This window comes from Euphorbia lathyris, chromosome 4 (genome assembly GCF_963576675.1).
Source record: "Euphorbia lathyris chromosome 4, ddEupLath1.1, whole genome shotgun sequence".
Lineage (NCBI taxonomy): Eukaryota > Viridiplantae > Streptophyta > Magnoliopsida > Malpighiales > Euphorbiaceae > Euphorbia > Euphorbia lathyris.
Window position 1 is genome coordinate 32606505 of NC_088913.1, and position 16921 is coordinate 32623425.

General features: G+C 34.7%; 1 non-coding gene across 1 annotated transcript; it reads left to right on the plus strand.

The window, feature by feature from the left end:
* Positions 1 to 14089: 14089 nt before the first annotated feature.
* On the plus strand, positions 14090 to 14196 carry LOC136228159 (small nucleolar RNA R71). The gene has a single exon (XR_010688493.1). It is a non-coding gene; the product is annotated as a small nucleolar RNA R71 (small nucleolar RNA).
* The last annotated feature ends 2725 nt before the right edge of the window (positions 14197 to 16921 follow it).

Below are 16921 nucleotides of genomic sequence, written 5' to 3' on the forward strand. Positions count from 1 at the left end.
AATCCAATACTAGAAAGTTTGGTAATGTAGCCAATCATCTTGACACAATGTGTCATGACTGATGTGCCCTCTTGCATCCTGCAACGATATAACAGCTTGGATATCTCGTAGCGTTCGCACCTAGTTTGTTTCCCAAACAATTCCTTTAGGTGCATGATGATGGAATTGGCATTCATCTCCTCATGTTGCCTTTGTAATTCCGATGTCATCGATGCAAGTATGATGCATCCGGCATGATCGTCATCAGCCTTGTGCTTCTGATAAGCATCAATTTCCTCGATGGGAGCATCATCTTCAGGGACAGGGGGTATCGGTGTATCAAGTACATACCCAATTTTCTCGAACTTCAAAACAATTTTGAGGTTACGAAACCAGTCGGTGAAGTTTGAACCATTCAGTTTGTTATCGGTAAGAATGTTTTGCAGATTGGTTTTAGTCATGATTTTAAGAGTGTGTTTAAACAAAACCTGAGAGTGAGAAAGAGTAAACGTATGTCATTCATTTTCTTTAAAGTATAACAATCTAAAATTATAGGCCTTTTTAATTTATTTCAGATTGCTCCCACTATTTTGCCAAATTAATAGCCCTCCATATTAATTCGAAGAATTTCACAAATCCTTTAGTGAGCTAGGATCCTAACTCCTGAGATTTCGCCTTGAGTTTGCTCAACAAGCTAGTCTCATTTGTTAGGTAGATTCATGTAATCAATCACATCTCGAATGTGACTCCTAGGTTATTGGGTTACTAACCACATTAGTAACTAATATTCTATTCACATTAATCCCAACCATATTGCCCATTAGTTTATGACAACATGAGTTTGCTCATCCAATTATCATAATCTAATTTAAGTATTACCCCATATTCATGAAAGAATGACTTTCGATAATTCAGGTGTTACCATAAGACCCTGAGCTTGAGTTTGCTCAACAACCCAAAGGCCCCCAGTACTGCCGGCTGAATTATAATATTAGGGAGGGGCAACCGATTTTAATAACTTGCTTATTTACTTAACTTTTTAACGAGGGATTTTATTTAGGTCTCATAATCTAACTTAGTCTTGATTTGCTTTAGCATACATCAGACACATACATTCACATACATTGGCGTTATGGACATATCATCTAAATTATTCCGTCGAGCCAGAGACGGAATAAAAGGGCAAACCTAAGGAAATACTAACTATTACATATTTCTCTTTAGGTCCTCCGTCTTCTCCATGGCGCCTTGAAATTACATATTAATTTCTATACTACTATAAGAAAACTTCAATTGAATTGAAGGGAATCAGATGAGAGGAGAAATTACAATAGATAGTAGAAAGGCAGGACGCGCAGGCCCTATTTCAAAAATACCAAAAGACTAAAAGAGGGTCCAAATATGTCCATAACTCCAAACATGCATAGACTCAATTAAATAAATTTAATTGGTTGATTACATAACCGGCTTATGTAATATTTAGGTTAATCACATTAACTCGTCAAATTAACTTTCATCCAATTTTACTTCTAATCGTTTTGTATCTTTATATTAATTCTTAGATTAATATAACCATATAAAACGTCGATTATGCATGTCCCAATTATTTTGATTTCAATTCATTTAACACTTTGATTTACAACTTGGTAAAAACAAACTTTTAAACGAATTTTCATTCGATAATCAAAATAGAAAACTATTAATTTCCGAAACATATATATATATATATACAAATTATATTCAAGCCGATTTTAACAATTAAAATTAAGTGGGATTCGGGCCGGGGCCCGAAACTGGGCTGCTGCCGTTTGGCAGCAGCCCCGCGGCTGCGCACGCGGTTGCTGCCGCGAGGCAGCAGCCGCGCGACAACGGCTGGTCGCGCCGTGAGGCGTGACCCGAGCCGCTGTCGTATTTATATATTTTTTATTTATTTATTAAAACACATATATATATATATATATATATATATATATATATATATATCAGATTTTAAAACGGTTTTAAAAACGTTTTTCAGAAATAGGAAAAACTACAATAGATTTCCGTTTTATCTTTTAGAATTAATAAAACTAATTTTATTAACCTAACTATAAAACTAATAGATTTTGTTATAATGATTATCAACCGAAATAATTAGGAACATACGCATAGTCTATTTTAATTAACAATTAACTAAAATTTATTTATCTTTAAAATTAATTAATCAACCAATTTGTTAATTAATCCTAACCATAAATATTTATTCAATCCTATTGAAAAACTTCTAAATTTTCATATATGAAATAACGGATTTAACGATGGCTCTGATACCACTGAAGGAAAATTAGGCTAAGATATAGCAGCGGAAATATAAAATTTTAGCCTACTTCCTTTTAACCATAGGATCCGTTAATCGTTATTTCATATAAAGAGGGATAAGAAGAAATACCTTTTGAAGAACAATCTATCGTTGTTAAAGAAGCGCCCACAACTCTTCTCCGAGTTCCCAAGCACGAAGCAAAACACGGTGAGGTTAAGTAAGAATCAACCGTATGAGATGCAACCAAAATAGATTGCCTCTAATTAACCAACACAAGATCAAAGAAAAAGGAGATAGATGAAATTAATCGATCGATGGAAGCCGTATGAATTCTTGTCCACGAACTAGGGGAGTCGAATTCTCTTTCTCTCTCTTACTTGCAAATTTCGAAAATCACAAAGGGGAGTGGTCTATGGCTTAGTCGAAATTCATGTATAGAGGGGGTATATATAATCGCTTGTATCTAAACCCTAGTTAGATAGGAATAGGTTACTTAATAGGAATTCAATTCGGAATAGAATTCCCAATTATTATCTAATAATACATCTAATATATCTAGGATAATAATAAATAACCTAATTGGATAATAATAGGAGTATATTAATCTAATTAAAACTCCTAACTTAATTATCTCCTAATTAATTTAATTCATATTCCTAATCAAATTAGGATTAATGGAATTAAAATAATTCCTTATTATTACATATAAATTTCGGCCCCCCTCTAATTAAATGGGCCTTACTGGGCTCAATTGGGCTTCCATCTATTAATGACATCCATCTCTCTTTTGGTTCCAAGTCTTATGTGTGATCCATTAGGTTCTTACTACTTCTGGCCGTATGCAACTATTAAATTAATTTCTTCAAGAATTATATTTAATCTTTGCATAACGGAATGATGTACTGAGTATGTTATTGGCAAGTCTGTAATCATCCCCCCAGAGTCCGTTAAGAAGACAGGTTGATTATGTCGTTAACCCTTCCGTATTAGTTACAGTATAATTCGATCCTTTATCAACTACATCCTTGAACTGAATCTTATGACTATGGGTGATGTCAAGTCACATATAGCGAGACGTTCGTTTTACTTGTATAGGCCGAGTCAACTCAAAATAGATAGGTTAAGTGAAATCTGTATTTCTTACTCTTAAGCTATCACCTTGCAAGGATTTAGAGTCGAGTCTTCCACAAGCGATCCTTGGATGTATCTCCCATTAATCGGGAGTGATAAATGCTCAATCCAATGTATAACTACCCTGACATTACCTCCTGTGACACCCAACCTTTGCCGTTCACACCCCAGAGTCATCTCTGTTAAGGATCGTGGGACAACAGGATCAAAGTCTCACATTCAGTAATTCAGGATGACCAATTGACATTCCTTTGAGTCTGAGGATTAGTTATACCTATTAATACCAATGAGATGAACAGGTGACAAGGATGAATCTACCCATCATGTTATCCCAAATCGGATCCCCAATCCTAATGAACGACGTTTCATGTCCAGATATCTATATATATATGAAGCTTGTGAGATCAGCTTTCTGTCGGACAGAAGACATTGTTACACACAAGTCTTAACAGTGATATATCAATCCTAAACATATCACTTGACTTGGGGTGGTTTTAAGTTTATTAGTTTATTATAAAGTTTTGTCTCACTTCATGCTTGTATGAACACTTTATAATCACTTTAAACAAACTTACGGATTTCCTTTTATTAGACTTTATTTAGTGCTTAAAAGGGATTGCCTTTATATAGTTATAAAACATATATCTCATTAAAACAAATGATATAAAGAACAATTCATTTACATTAAGTTTGTATCCTAGAACAATTGTCTATAGGACACTAAACCCCAACAATTGATCCAATATTCATCGTGCTCAGCATCAGCAAAGTTCTTTGGTTCATGTATTGAGACGAATGCAACATTGCTGAGGTATTTCCTAAGCTGATCTCTGGTCATCAGCTTGTTGTCAGCAGCATCAAGAATGGACTTTTCTGAATGTCCTCTTGGGATTTTTATTTCTTTGGGCAATGTTGAGTCATTTGGAATAGGTGTTTCTACAATCTCTATAGGAGTAGATTGGTCAGCAAATGTTATTTCAACTTCTTGCTTACCTTTGGTCAGCCCTTATATTGATGATTCAGAGGCTCCATTTTGATCAGCGGAAGCTGAGCTTGGTTCATCTTCAGTGAGCTGAGTTGTCTTTCCTGCAGGGTCAGCTTCATCGAACTCAACATGAACAAACTCTTCTACAACCTGAGTTCGCTTATTATAGACTCTATATGCTTTACTGTTTGTTGAGTACCCTAAGAAGATCGCTTCGTCAGCTTTAGCATCAAATTTTGCAAGATTGTCCTTTGTATTGAGTATAAAGCATTTACACCCAAAAGCATGAAAGTACCCAATGTTGGGCTTTCGTCCTTTACAAAGTTCATATGGGGTTTTTTTAAGTATAGGTCTTACTAGAGCCCTATTCAGTATATAGCATGCTGTGTGGACAGCTTCACCCCAGAAGTACTTTGGAAGCCTATTTTCACTCAGCATGGTTCTAGCAATTTCGACAATAGTTCTGTTCTTCCTTTCAACAACCCCATTCTGTTGAGGTGTTCGAGGAGCAGAGAAATTGTGGTCAATACCACAGGTTTCATAGAATTCGTCAAACTGTTGGTTTTTGAATTCTCCACCATTGTCACTTCTAATATGAGCTACTTTTAGGTCTTTGTCAATTTCAAGCTTTTTAATTAATGTGGTGAACATCTCAAATGTTTCATCCTTGCTACTCAGCAAGATGATCCAAGTGTACCGAGAGAAATCATCTACAATGACTAAGAAAAATTTCTTACCTCCCAAGCTGAGTGGCTGGATAGGTCCGAAAAGATCCAAGTGTAGTAATTACAATGGTCTCTTGGTTGAGACAATATTTTTACCATGAAATGGCTTTTTAGTTTGTTTGCCTTGCTGACAAGCTTTACACAGTTGATCTTTTTCAAATTTTAATTTGGGTAATCCTTCAACTAATTGCTTTCTAGCTAATTTGGCGAGAAGGTCCATGCTGACATGCCCAAGTCTTCTATGCCATAGCCAGGAGTTATCCTCTTTGGACACTAAGCATATGTATTTGGAAAATTGTTTTTCTAAGTTTAGCATGTACACATTTTCTACCCGAGGGGCAGTTAAAATTAATTCATTAGTATTTGCCTCGAGTATTTGACACTTGGTATTATCAAATACAACCTTTCTACCACTTTTGCACAGCTGAGCTACACTCAGTAGATTGTATTTAAGACCTTTGACTAAGGAGACAGACTCAATAGTTGGGTTACCTCCGATAGTACCTGAGCCGACTATCTTACCCTTCTTATTGTCTCTGAAGCTTACACTTCCTCCTCGTTTAAGCTCTAGTGTGATGAATTGTGTTTCATCACCTGTCATGTGTCTTGAGCATGCGCTGTCTATGTACCAAAGTTTTGACTTCTCCACGCATGTCAAGCTGACATGCATTTTAAACTATTCATCTTTAGGTACCCAATTCTTTTTGGGTCCTTTCTTGTTAGTATAAACAGGTGCAAAATCATATTTTAGTTTGTGACGACATACTTTTCTAGTGTGGCCATGTTTACCACAGAAGTCACAATAAACTACCCTTTGAGGGTGATGCTGAGTGTGGTCAGCATTGTTATGTTGAGCATGCCAACATACCTTAGTGGTATGTCATTTTCTTCCGCAGAAGTCACATTGGACAATCCGCTTGTTGAACCAACACTCATCTTTTGTGTGTCCCCTTTTTCCGCAACATTCACACTGGGTGAACTGTTTATGCTGACTAGTACTTGAGTACTCAGCATGGGATTTATGTTTATTTGAGCCTTTTACTTGACTTTGTAGGGTTGTAACGTCCTTTCTAAGTCTCTTTGACTCAGATTGAACCTCCGTGACAAGCTTATGCATTATTTGCATGTTGGTATGTAAATCTGAGTTGTCCTGGAGAAGATATCGGAGGTCACTCAGTTTGACCTCTTCAATCTCGTCACACCGCCTGCTGAGTGATTTGATTTTCTTGTTGCACTTTTTAGTTAGTGTATATAAATCACTCAAGGCATTTACCATTTCGTTTCTGAGCAAAAGTAGGGATGTTACCTCATTGTTGTGTTCCTCCTGGTCAGTTTCATCAGAGAGGTCAGCTTGCTCATATTGAGATTGGTCAGCTCCATCATCTGCCATGAAACATATATTGGCAGTTTCATTTTGATCAGCTTCTGATGAGGTTGACTCATCACTATCACTCCATGTTGCCACCATTGCCTTTTTGCTTCCTTTCTTTTCTTTCTTTAAATTAGGACAACTTGACTTGATATGCCCAGTTTGGTGACACTCGAAGCAAGTGACAGACTTGGGGCTATCTTTCTTATATCTGTTGTCACTTGGCTCAGCTTTATACCTATCACCTCTTTTGTATGGCCTTTTGTTGTTCCTGTCATTTCTTCTGAACAGCTTCTTCATCTTTCTAGTGAACATAGCCATTTCCTCATCATCAGTTGATTCAGCTTCTGTGGAGTCAGCTTTCATCACCAGAGATTTCTGTTTCTTATCTTCAGATTTTTCTTTTGCCTCAAAATTTTTCATAGAGATCTCGTGGGTCAGCAGGGATCCGATCAGCTCATCATATTTGTAAGTAGTCAAGTCCTGAGCTTCTTCTACAGCTGTTTTCTTTGCTTGCCAACTCTTAGGTAAGCTTCTCAAGATCTTTTTCACTTGTTCTTCTTCAGTGAAGTTCTTTCCAAGCCTTTTAAGCTCATTTATAATATTTGTGAATCTTGAGTTCATTTCAGAGATGTCTTCGTTCTCGTTCATCTCGAACAGCTCGTAGAGTCTCATATGCTGATTGACTTTGGACTCCTTAACTTTACTAGTGCCTTCATAGGTCACTTCAAGCTTTTTCCAAATCTCCTGTGCTGATTCACAACCTGAAATCTTATTGTATTCTGCAGCATCTAACGCACAGTGAAGCATATTTATAGCCGAAGCGTTATTTTGTAATTTCTTAAGATCATCCTCTGTCCACTCAGCCTCACTCTTAACAACTTTCTCATTGTCAACAGTTTTGTATGGCACATGTGGACCTTGAACAATTGCAAGCCATGCACTCATGTTTGTGGCTTGAATAAAGTTCTTCATTCTATTCTTCCAGAATGTATAATTAGACCCAAAGAATAAAGGAGGTCTAGTGATTGATAATCCCTCAGGGAGTATCTGTGTTGTTTGGTTTCCTGGAAGGAAACGAGTGCTATTCTCACCCATTTTTCGGGATCAGCTCAAGATTGTTAGATCTTTGAGTAGTGAGCTTTGGCTCTGATACCACTTGTTGGCCCCGTGTAATTAGTTCCAAGGGGGGGTTAGGAGCTAATATAACTTTTTGATAATTATTTATGCTGACTTATATGTTTTAAATGAATTGGTTAACTCAACTTTTGGTCAGCTTGGGCGAGCTTAGTGCGAAACAGCTCTAGTCAGATATTGACTAAGGCTATCAAGCTTGTGAGTTAAGAATTGACGCTTTAAGGGGTCAACTTCTAACTCAGCACCTTAATTTACTCAGGGTCAGTTTAGGCAATTTATATGCTGAGTAAATATGTCAAACAACACCTGCAATATATATATATATATATATATATATATATATATATATATATATATATATTGAGAGAGAGTTTAGAGATTACTCAGTATCACTTATCCTGGTTCGGTCTCTCTGCCTACGTCCAGTCCCCAGAGTCCTCCGGGCTTTTTGAATCCAATACTGAGCTCTTTAAAGGTAGAGCACAAACCGATTACAAGGCAGTTGAATATGCAAGAGTACATTCCTCTATTCGTCTACTCAACTCCTACTAAGTGCTACAACCCAGCACCTAGATTTCTCTACCACTGAATGTTTACAACCAAACACTCAGCACAACACTCTCAATGTTACAATTGATAAACACTTGTTCCTTTTCAAATAAAGAACACTTTAGAAGATTACAAGTAATCACTCTAGCATTTACACAAGGAATAGAAGATTGGTGTAAGATCTCTTTTTGTATCTAAGTGCTTTTGTATCTTTTCTCTCTTGTACTTTTCTTTTTGTGAATCGGCAATGATCCAAGAGGTTTGACTGTCCTTATATAGGGGAAAATCTGTGTTGGATCACTTTGAAATGATTTAGCCGTTAATGTTAAAACGGCTCTTTTAGGGGACAGATTCTGGTCAGCTTCAGACTGTTCCGGCCATTCCCTTCCTCTGTTTTCCTTCAGATGTCAGGCTTGTCTTCTTGCGTCAGGCTTGTCTTTACCAATAATCCATTTACCCATACATCTCGGAATGTGTCTTCTGCGTATTTCCAAGGATTCAATTATTGGTACAAAGGGGCGGTATTCCTTGTCTTTTAGCGAACGACTCTTTCATGATGTCCTGAGGGATCTCTCAGCTTCTACTGCGTAAGACTTTGTCTTCGACAATTTCTAAGCTGAGTATATTTTTGGTCAGCTCAGCTTCGTAAGATAGTTGTTGTTGCGGCTTCTTATGCTGAGCTTTATTTCGCTTTTCTTTGTTGGGCGTTTATGTCTTTGTCTTTTGATGCTAAGTTTGATTCCACTCAGCTTGATTTGTTCATCTCATGCTGACTTCGTCCTGTCTTGCTTTTCATATTTATCTTTATTTATATTTATACTCAACATTGAACAAACGGATTAGTACAATTAAAATAAAGCACTTAACTTTAATTTTTTCTTAATCATGGATGATTTTGTCAAATCAAAATCTTGTGGAAAGGTGTTTCAACAATTCCTTCGTCAACCATGAAATGACATTTTTCCCAGTTTAACACTAAATTCTTCTCTTCACATCTAGACAAAACTTTATCTAAATTTCCTAAACATGCATCGAAAGAATCTCCGTAAACTGAAAAATCATCCATAAAAACTTCCATGATATCTTCAATGAAATCATTAAAAATTGCAGTCATACAACGTTGAAATGTTACTGGTGCATTACATAGACCAAAGGGCATTCTCCTATATGCAAATGTTCCACAAGGACATGTGAATGTTGTTTTATCTTGGTCATCCGGGTAAATATAAATTTGAAAGAATCTGGAGTAACCATCTAGAAAACAATAGAAAGCATGATTGGCTATCTTTTCAATCATTTGATCAATGAAAGGTAGAGGAAAATGATCTTTCCTGGTCGCTTTGTTTAGGTTCCTATAATCTATACAAACCCTCCAACCGATGGTGGTTCGCGTAGGTATTAATTCACCTTCGTCATTCCTTACAACAGTTATGCCTCCATTTTTCGGTACACAATGGATTGGGCTAACCCATTCACTATCCGAGATAGGATAAATGATTCCATTGTCTAAAAGTTTAGTAATCCCATTTTTTACTACTTCTTTCATGTTCGGATTTAAGCGACTTTGCCTATCCGCTTTAGGTGGCTTATCTTCTTCTAAGTGAATTTTGTGCATTACAATACTAGGATTAATTCCTTTCAAGTCTGAAATCTGCCATCCCATACTTCATATCCTATTTCTAACAACTTCTTTCAATTTTTCTTCTTGAACATTTGTTAATTTGTTAGAGATAATTATAGGTAGAGAATCGCCTTCGCCTAAGAAAGCCTACCTCAAATGGTCTGATAACTCTTTAAGTTCTAATTTAGGGGGTATTACAGTCGAAGGCGGAACTGGTCCATCTTCTCGAATCAAAGGCTCTGGGTGTAACGTCCGTGTCTAAACTTATTCGATATATATTTTGGAGTATTAATTAATTATTATTTTAACTATATTATTGGGTTCAATTTAATGTGTTTATGTATAAATTAAAAAATTTGGATAAATTTTAAGAGAAATTATAAATCAAGAGGATCAAAACCAATATTTTTCCAATAACAATATTAATTTTCGGTTTTTTATAAAAATAAAAATAATAGTAATAGTAATAATAAGTTATGATAATAAGAAGCATGTAGGATAAGTGTCCTATTACATATCCTTATTTTAAAATAGTAAAGAACACTTGTCTAAATTATATTACATATACATCCACATGTCTAATCTTTTCTTATTCATGTCAACTATATAATTGAATAGGGATGGGGAATGAAATCTTTTTTGGGGAGGGTAATCCCAGGAGAAATCGTTTTTCTCTTTTAAAAAAAAAAAGTGAATTCTTTTATCCTCTTTTTACACAACAATATTCAAAGCTCATATTTCAACTTTATTTGTACCAATTCATTTTTTTTAATATAATGATTTGAAATAGTTGTTTTACTTTTTGAGAAAACAATTTGCATTAACATTAGTTTTGTGTCTTAATATTTTTCAAATTATTGTTTTATTTTCTATGATTGTAAAGGAATGAAATCAAAAGGGAGAAAGTTTACTTTGTTTTTTAATATAGGAAACTTTCATTATTTAACAATTTCAAGATACAAATTCAAGATAAAATAGGTCCAATTTTATTCGGATTGAATCTTCAATTAAGCAAAAATTTAACGACCTTGAATTAGAGCAAATGGTTTCATGTGGACAGACAAGAGTTCTAACGCTTGATGCATTAGACCGTCTTTCTTAACAGTCTACAAAAGATAATATTTAATATTATTTTCTTTTAATAAAGTTCTAGTTAGACACTAAATTGTTAGTCTCAATTTTATATATATTGATAATTGAAAATAAACTAGTATTAAGAAGAGTCCTAGTAGTGTCATGAGTCTAACTGAACCTTCGGTTGTAGTTAACGATATCAGTTTAGTTTACACGTCACAATTTCGGTGAAAAACGAGAATAGTCGGATAAAAGTGCTTGGTGTAAATTTTAGTTTTAAGTTGTTCGGTTATTATTTAAGTGACTTTAAATTGTGGAGGTAAAATGAGTTATAAATTAGAAGGATTAATACCGATATTTGTGAAATAGAGTCTAATCATTTGAATATAAAATTAGTAGGATAAATTTTAATATAAAGTTAGGATGGATATACTCTTAATGGTTTAACGTGGTTTAACGAGTCTAATAGTAATTCGGTTTACAATTTTTGTTTCGGTGACCGGAATTAGTCCGATAAGAATATTTACTTTTAAATGATATAATATTTTGAGCTATTTAACTCTTGAAGTTGAATTAAATTATGAATCGGTTATTCTATACGAGTTTTTAATAATTTTATTTATATTAAAAGAATATTTAATTTTAAAGGATTTTGGTATTTTGTTTATAAACTATTTTGAATAATTGTGATTGTTTGCGAAGGCAAATGATTTGGTTTTGTAGTTATGGAATTATTTGGAAATTTGATTTTGGAAACAGATTTGAGGACATCATGATCTTATGAGTTCTATATATCCATCTAGAGTAATCCGGACGGTTGGTTTTAATATTTGAAGACCATGTTCAGTGAGGAACATGGCATGTGTACACAGTGTAAAGACCTAGTCGGGTATTGACAACGAAGTGTTGGGTAAGATCAATACGGGATTAGGTAAGGTTAAAGAGACGTCTCGATCATATGTGATTTATGAGGTTTATGGATTGATACTTAAGGGGAGAAACTCTAGAATGGATATAAGGTTTTATGTTTTCGATCATGAGTTGATATAAGGTTTTATGTTTTCGGATATGAGTTGATTTTGATATAAGGGTTTTACGTTTAATTGATTACGAGTTGATTTTGATAAAACGTTTGTTTAGTTATGAATTGGTTTGGTAAAACGTTGGTTTGATAAAACGTTTATTCGATTTGACTCATTTTGATAAAATGATATATATAAATATATATGATTATATAGTAATAAAGTGAATTATATAATTAAATCATCAGCGTGTCAATCAACGAGTCGATAAGTTAATCGAACTATCCAAAAACTGGTAGAACTACGTGGCTTTGATTCCCGATTTAAAGATTAAAGACGTTCGGGATACGTAGGAAGCTCGATAGAATTATCGAGTTCAAACCAAATAATTAATAAAATTTTAGGTAGTCTTTATGAAATTTTTAGCTATTAGAAAATAAGTTCGGCTTTCAGGCTGTTAGATGTTCATTATCCTATTTTTCGTTCATACCCGATGCCGTTTAGGGTCGGGTGTGACACTGGGTCCTTATCTTCTAATTCTTCTCCCATTATAGGTTCTATTATTTCTTCTTTTTGAATAATGTCATTGACACATTCTTCAACTAAGTCAAGTTTCATACAAGCGAATTCCTCCATAGGATATTTCATCGCTTTGTTCATATTAAACTCGATCTTATCTTCTCCTATCCTTAAAACTACTTTCCCTTCCGACACATCAACTAGAGCACGTCCCGTGTTCATAAACGGTCTACCAAATATTAGTGGACAATTAACGTCATATGCAAAATCTAATATAACGAAATCGGTAGGAAAAATAAATTTGTCAACTTTAACTAAAACGTCTTCAATTATACCATATCGTCTTTTAGTGGTTTGATCCGCTAATTGCAAAACCATATTGGTACGTTTGATATCTTCTTCTAAACCTAACCTATTAAAAATAGACAACGGCATTAAGTTTATACTCGCTCCTAAATCACAAAGACAACTTGGGAATTCAATATCTCCCAATTTACACGGAATGGTAAAACATCCGGGATCTTTGAGTTTAGTGGGCAACATACTTGACACTATTGAACTATAGTCCTCAGTTAGCGAAATAGATGAAATTCCTTCCCAACTAATTTTCTTTGAAATTAAATCCTTTAAGAACTTACCATAGTTAGGAATTTGCGTAATTGCATCCATAAACGTTAAATTAATGTGCAAATTTTTAAGTTTATCTAGAAATGTTAAAAGTTGTTTGTCATAGTATTTATTTCGGACTTTGTGTGGAAAAGGTGGTTTGAGTACAAAAGTTTTTGTACTTGAGTCAATTGGTGAACTTTTTGTGTTTGATGTATCTTCTTTGGATTTTGGTAAATCAGTTCTTGGTAAAGTCGAATCTCCGGGCATTTCCGGACCTAAGTAACCCTGAACGAAGAGTGATAGCCTTTACATGCTCTTTCAGATTTTCTTCCGTATGGCTAGGAAGACTTCCCTCTTTTCGGGATGGAATTGATTTAGCAATTTGGCCAATTTGAACATCCAAATTATGGATGCTAGATGAGTGGTTTTTAATAAGCTGATCGAATTTATTTTCGATCCGTTTAAAACCATCATCGTGATTACTTATTTTTCCACCGATAGCATCTATAAATTTGTCGATTTTAGAAGATAAAGTGCTAATCGTATCTCTTGACTGATTTTGATAATTATTGGTACGATTTTGATTAGCATTTGCATTATTATTATTATCTCTCCAATTAAAGTTAGGATGATTCCTCCATCTAGGATTATAGGTATTAGAATAAGGATTATTAGTTTGGTTTTGCCCTTGGACAAAATTTACCTGTTCGATCTCGCTCATGCCTTCATAATCCACATCCGTTTGGATTGGATTCCCGTTGGCATCGCACGGTGCCATAAACCTATCAATTTTGTGCGATAAGGCATAAAATTGGTCTTGTAACATCGCGACTGGATCAAGATTCACTATACCTTTAACTGATGATGTGTTTGAGGATGATGGTTTCGCCACTGGTATATGTCCACGTTCCGCGGGCCACATACTGCTGTTGATTGCCATTTCTTCTAAAAGTTCTCTTGCTTGGGCGGATGTCTTCTTCATAAATAACCCTCCCGACATAGCATCTAATGAACCTCTAGTTGTAGGATTTAATCCAATATAAAATGTTTGCATTAAAAGTTCAGCGGGCAATTGGTGGTGTGGGCATAAACGTTGAAGTTCTTTAAAACGTTCTCAAGTTTCATAAAGAGTTTCATTATCATTCTGAGAAAAAGATGTTAACTCTTTTATGACTCTTGCGGTTTTTGCTCAAGGAAAATATTTTGATAAAAATGCTTGGGCTAATTGTTCCCAAGTTGCAAATGTTGCGCCTGGCATCGAAGTTAACCACTCTTTAGCTCTATCCTTCAAAGTGAAAGGAAAAAGGCGAAGTTTGATTGCTTCGGCAGTCACATCTGGTATTTAAAAGTGTCACAAATTTCAAGGAAATTTGTCAAATGGGTGTTAGGATTTTCGTTAGGTAACCCGTAAAATGTTACATTATTTTACAACATATTAAGCAATGCTGGCTTAATTTCAAATTCGTTTGCGGTGATTCTGGGTCTAACGATACTATTGGTTACACCGGCCACCCCTGGCCTAGCGTAATCCATAAGTGTTGGTGGGTCTGCCATAATATCTGGCTCGGTATTTGTTTTTAATGGAGTTTTGTTTTTGTTTTTGTTTTTTTCTTATTCTTTTTAATGGTTTTTTCAATTTCTGGGTCTATAGGGTCTGGTGCAATGCCTGAACTTCGAGAACTGCGCATGAACTTGAAATCTTGCACGAACCGAAACTACCTTCAAAACAGAATTTGAAAAATAAATATGTTAGTAAATTAAAATTAATAAATTGCAAAAGTTAAAATAAGTATGTATAAACCTAGATTCGAAATAAAACACGAAAAATCTAAATTTTTGTTAAAAAATTTGGCGTTCCCCGGCAACGGCGCCAAAAACTTGTTGAGCGATTTCCGCAAGTGCACGGTTTCACTTGTAGTAACAAAAAGATATCGATCCCACAGGGAACGTTTTTCAACAAAAACTTATTTAAATGTAGTTTAAATACGATTTAAGGTTTATAGAAATAGATAGTCGTTATTTGAAATTGGTTTTAAAATTGATAGAATAAGAATTAGATTAGAATATGTAGAATATTAGAAATCAATTCTGTTTTGAGAATGAATTTTAAAACAGAAACGTTTAGTGCTTAGAAAAATAGAATAAATGTATTCGTTTGCATTAAGCAAAGAAAACAACTTTAAACTTTATATAAATTATAAGAATGTAATAACGTAAACTCCTTCAATTAAAAGGTTTTGAACCGCAGATAATCCTCCTATGGTCGGGTTAGATTGCTACCTTAACCAAATTAATTCTCGAAGAATGAATTTGCCTAAGTGTTCAACAAAGTTTCCTTGTAATGATTTTGAATTTAACTATGTTTTAATGAAAACACCAGAACTCACTTCCAATCTTTCTCAGAAGTGCTACATAAAAATATATTGAATTATATGAACTTTATTAGATGAAGTATGAATTTGATACAAGTTTGCAGAGAACAAAAAGCATGGAAGCTTTCGTCGACTTTCAAGTGAACGGGTTGTCAATCCTTTCCTCGAACCCCATTTAGAGTTTGTCAGGCTCTTGGGTCGAATCCTCTACTTAATCTTCTCGCTGAATCTTCGGAATAGAGATGGGTCGTCTAATACCAAAATGTAAACTAATACAAACAGATCTTAATCTAAATCTAAATGCTACTGTGTTTATAATTATTTGATAAACAATGTGTGTACATCATATTGCTTTTTACAAAATCGAACTTCTAACTCTGAATTGCTTGACTCAGAATTTCTGCATCAATTCTGTACTAAATCTTAACTCTAAAAAAATTATATTTCAACTCTGAAATCAACTCTTTATTTATAGATGTTGAAGAGTCGGGTTTAAGGGACGTGTTTGCTGCGAAGAGACGTTCTTATCCAATCGAACGGACGCGTTTCTTTGAAAACGAACATGTGCAAATTAGGCTGCCTGAAAATCTGAACTTACCGAGAATGGGGAAACAGATTTTCAGCCTTCGAAATGAAAGGGAGGGAGAGTTGGGCGACGCGTGTCGCGACCGAGAATGGAGGATTCTCAGTCGCGACACGGCGTGTTTTTCTCTGTCTCTGACTTCGTCCTCGTCCGCATTTCGGTGCGTTTGATTCTCGTCGTCTTTGACTCCTTTTGTAGGGGCTTTCCTTCGTTTACCTCTTTTCGTTCCTATTTGGATTTTACCAAATATTTAGGTACCTTACATAAAAGAAACATATTCGAACGTAAAAGTACTCTAAATAGATGTAAACAACACAAATTCGTAGTAAAACTGATGTAAATATTGATGATATTTTAGGTATATTTTGGGCTTAACAGTAACCCATAAAATGTTACATTATTTTGCAACATATTAAGCAAAGCTGGCTTAATTTCAAATTGGTGTGCGTTTATTTGGGGTCTAACTATGCTATTTGTTACACCGGCTACTCCTGGCTTAGCGTAATCCATAAGTGTTGCCATATTTTCTGGCTGTGATTCTGAATTTTGTTTTTCTTTATTTTTCTTGTCTCTCTTTTTCTTTTTAATGGTCTTTTCAATTTCTGGGTCAATTGGGTTTGGTGCAATGCCTGAACTTCGAGAACTGCGCATGAACTTGAAATTTTTGCACGAACCGAAACTACCTTCAAAACAGAATTTGAAAAATAAATACGTTAGTAAAGTAAAATTAATAAAGTACAAAGGTTAAAATAAGTATGTATAAACCTAGATTCGAAATAAAACACGAAAAATCTAAATTTTTGTTAAAAAATTTGGCGTTCCCCGGCAACGGCGCCAAAAACTTGTTGAACGATTTCCGCAAGTGTACGGTTTCGCTTGTAGTAATAAAAATATCGATCCCACAGGGAACGTTTTTTAACGAAAACTTATTTAAGTGCAATTTAAAT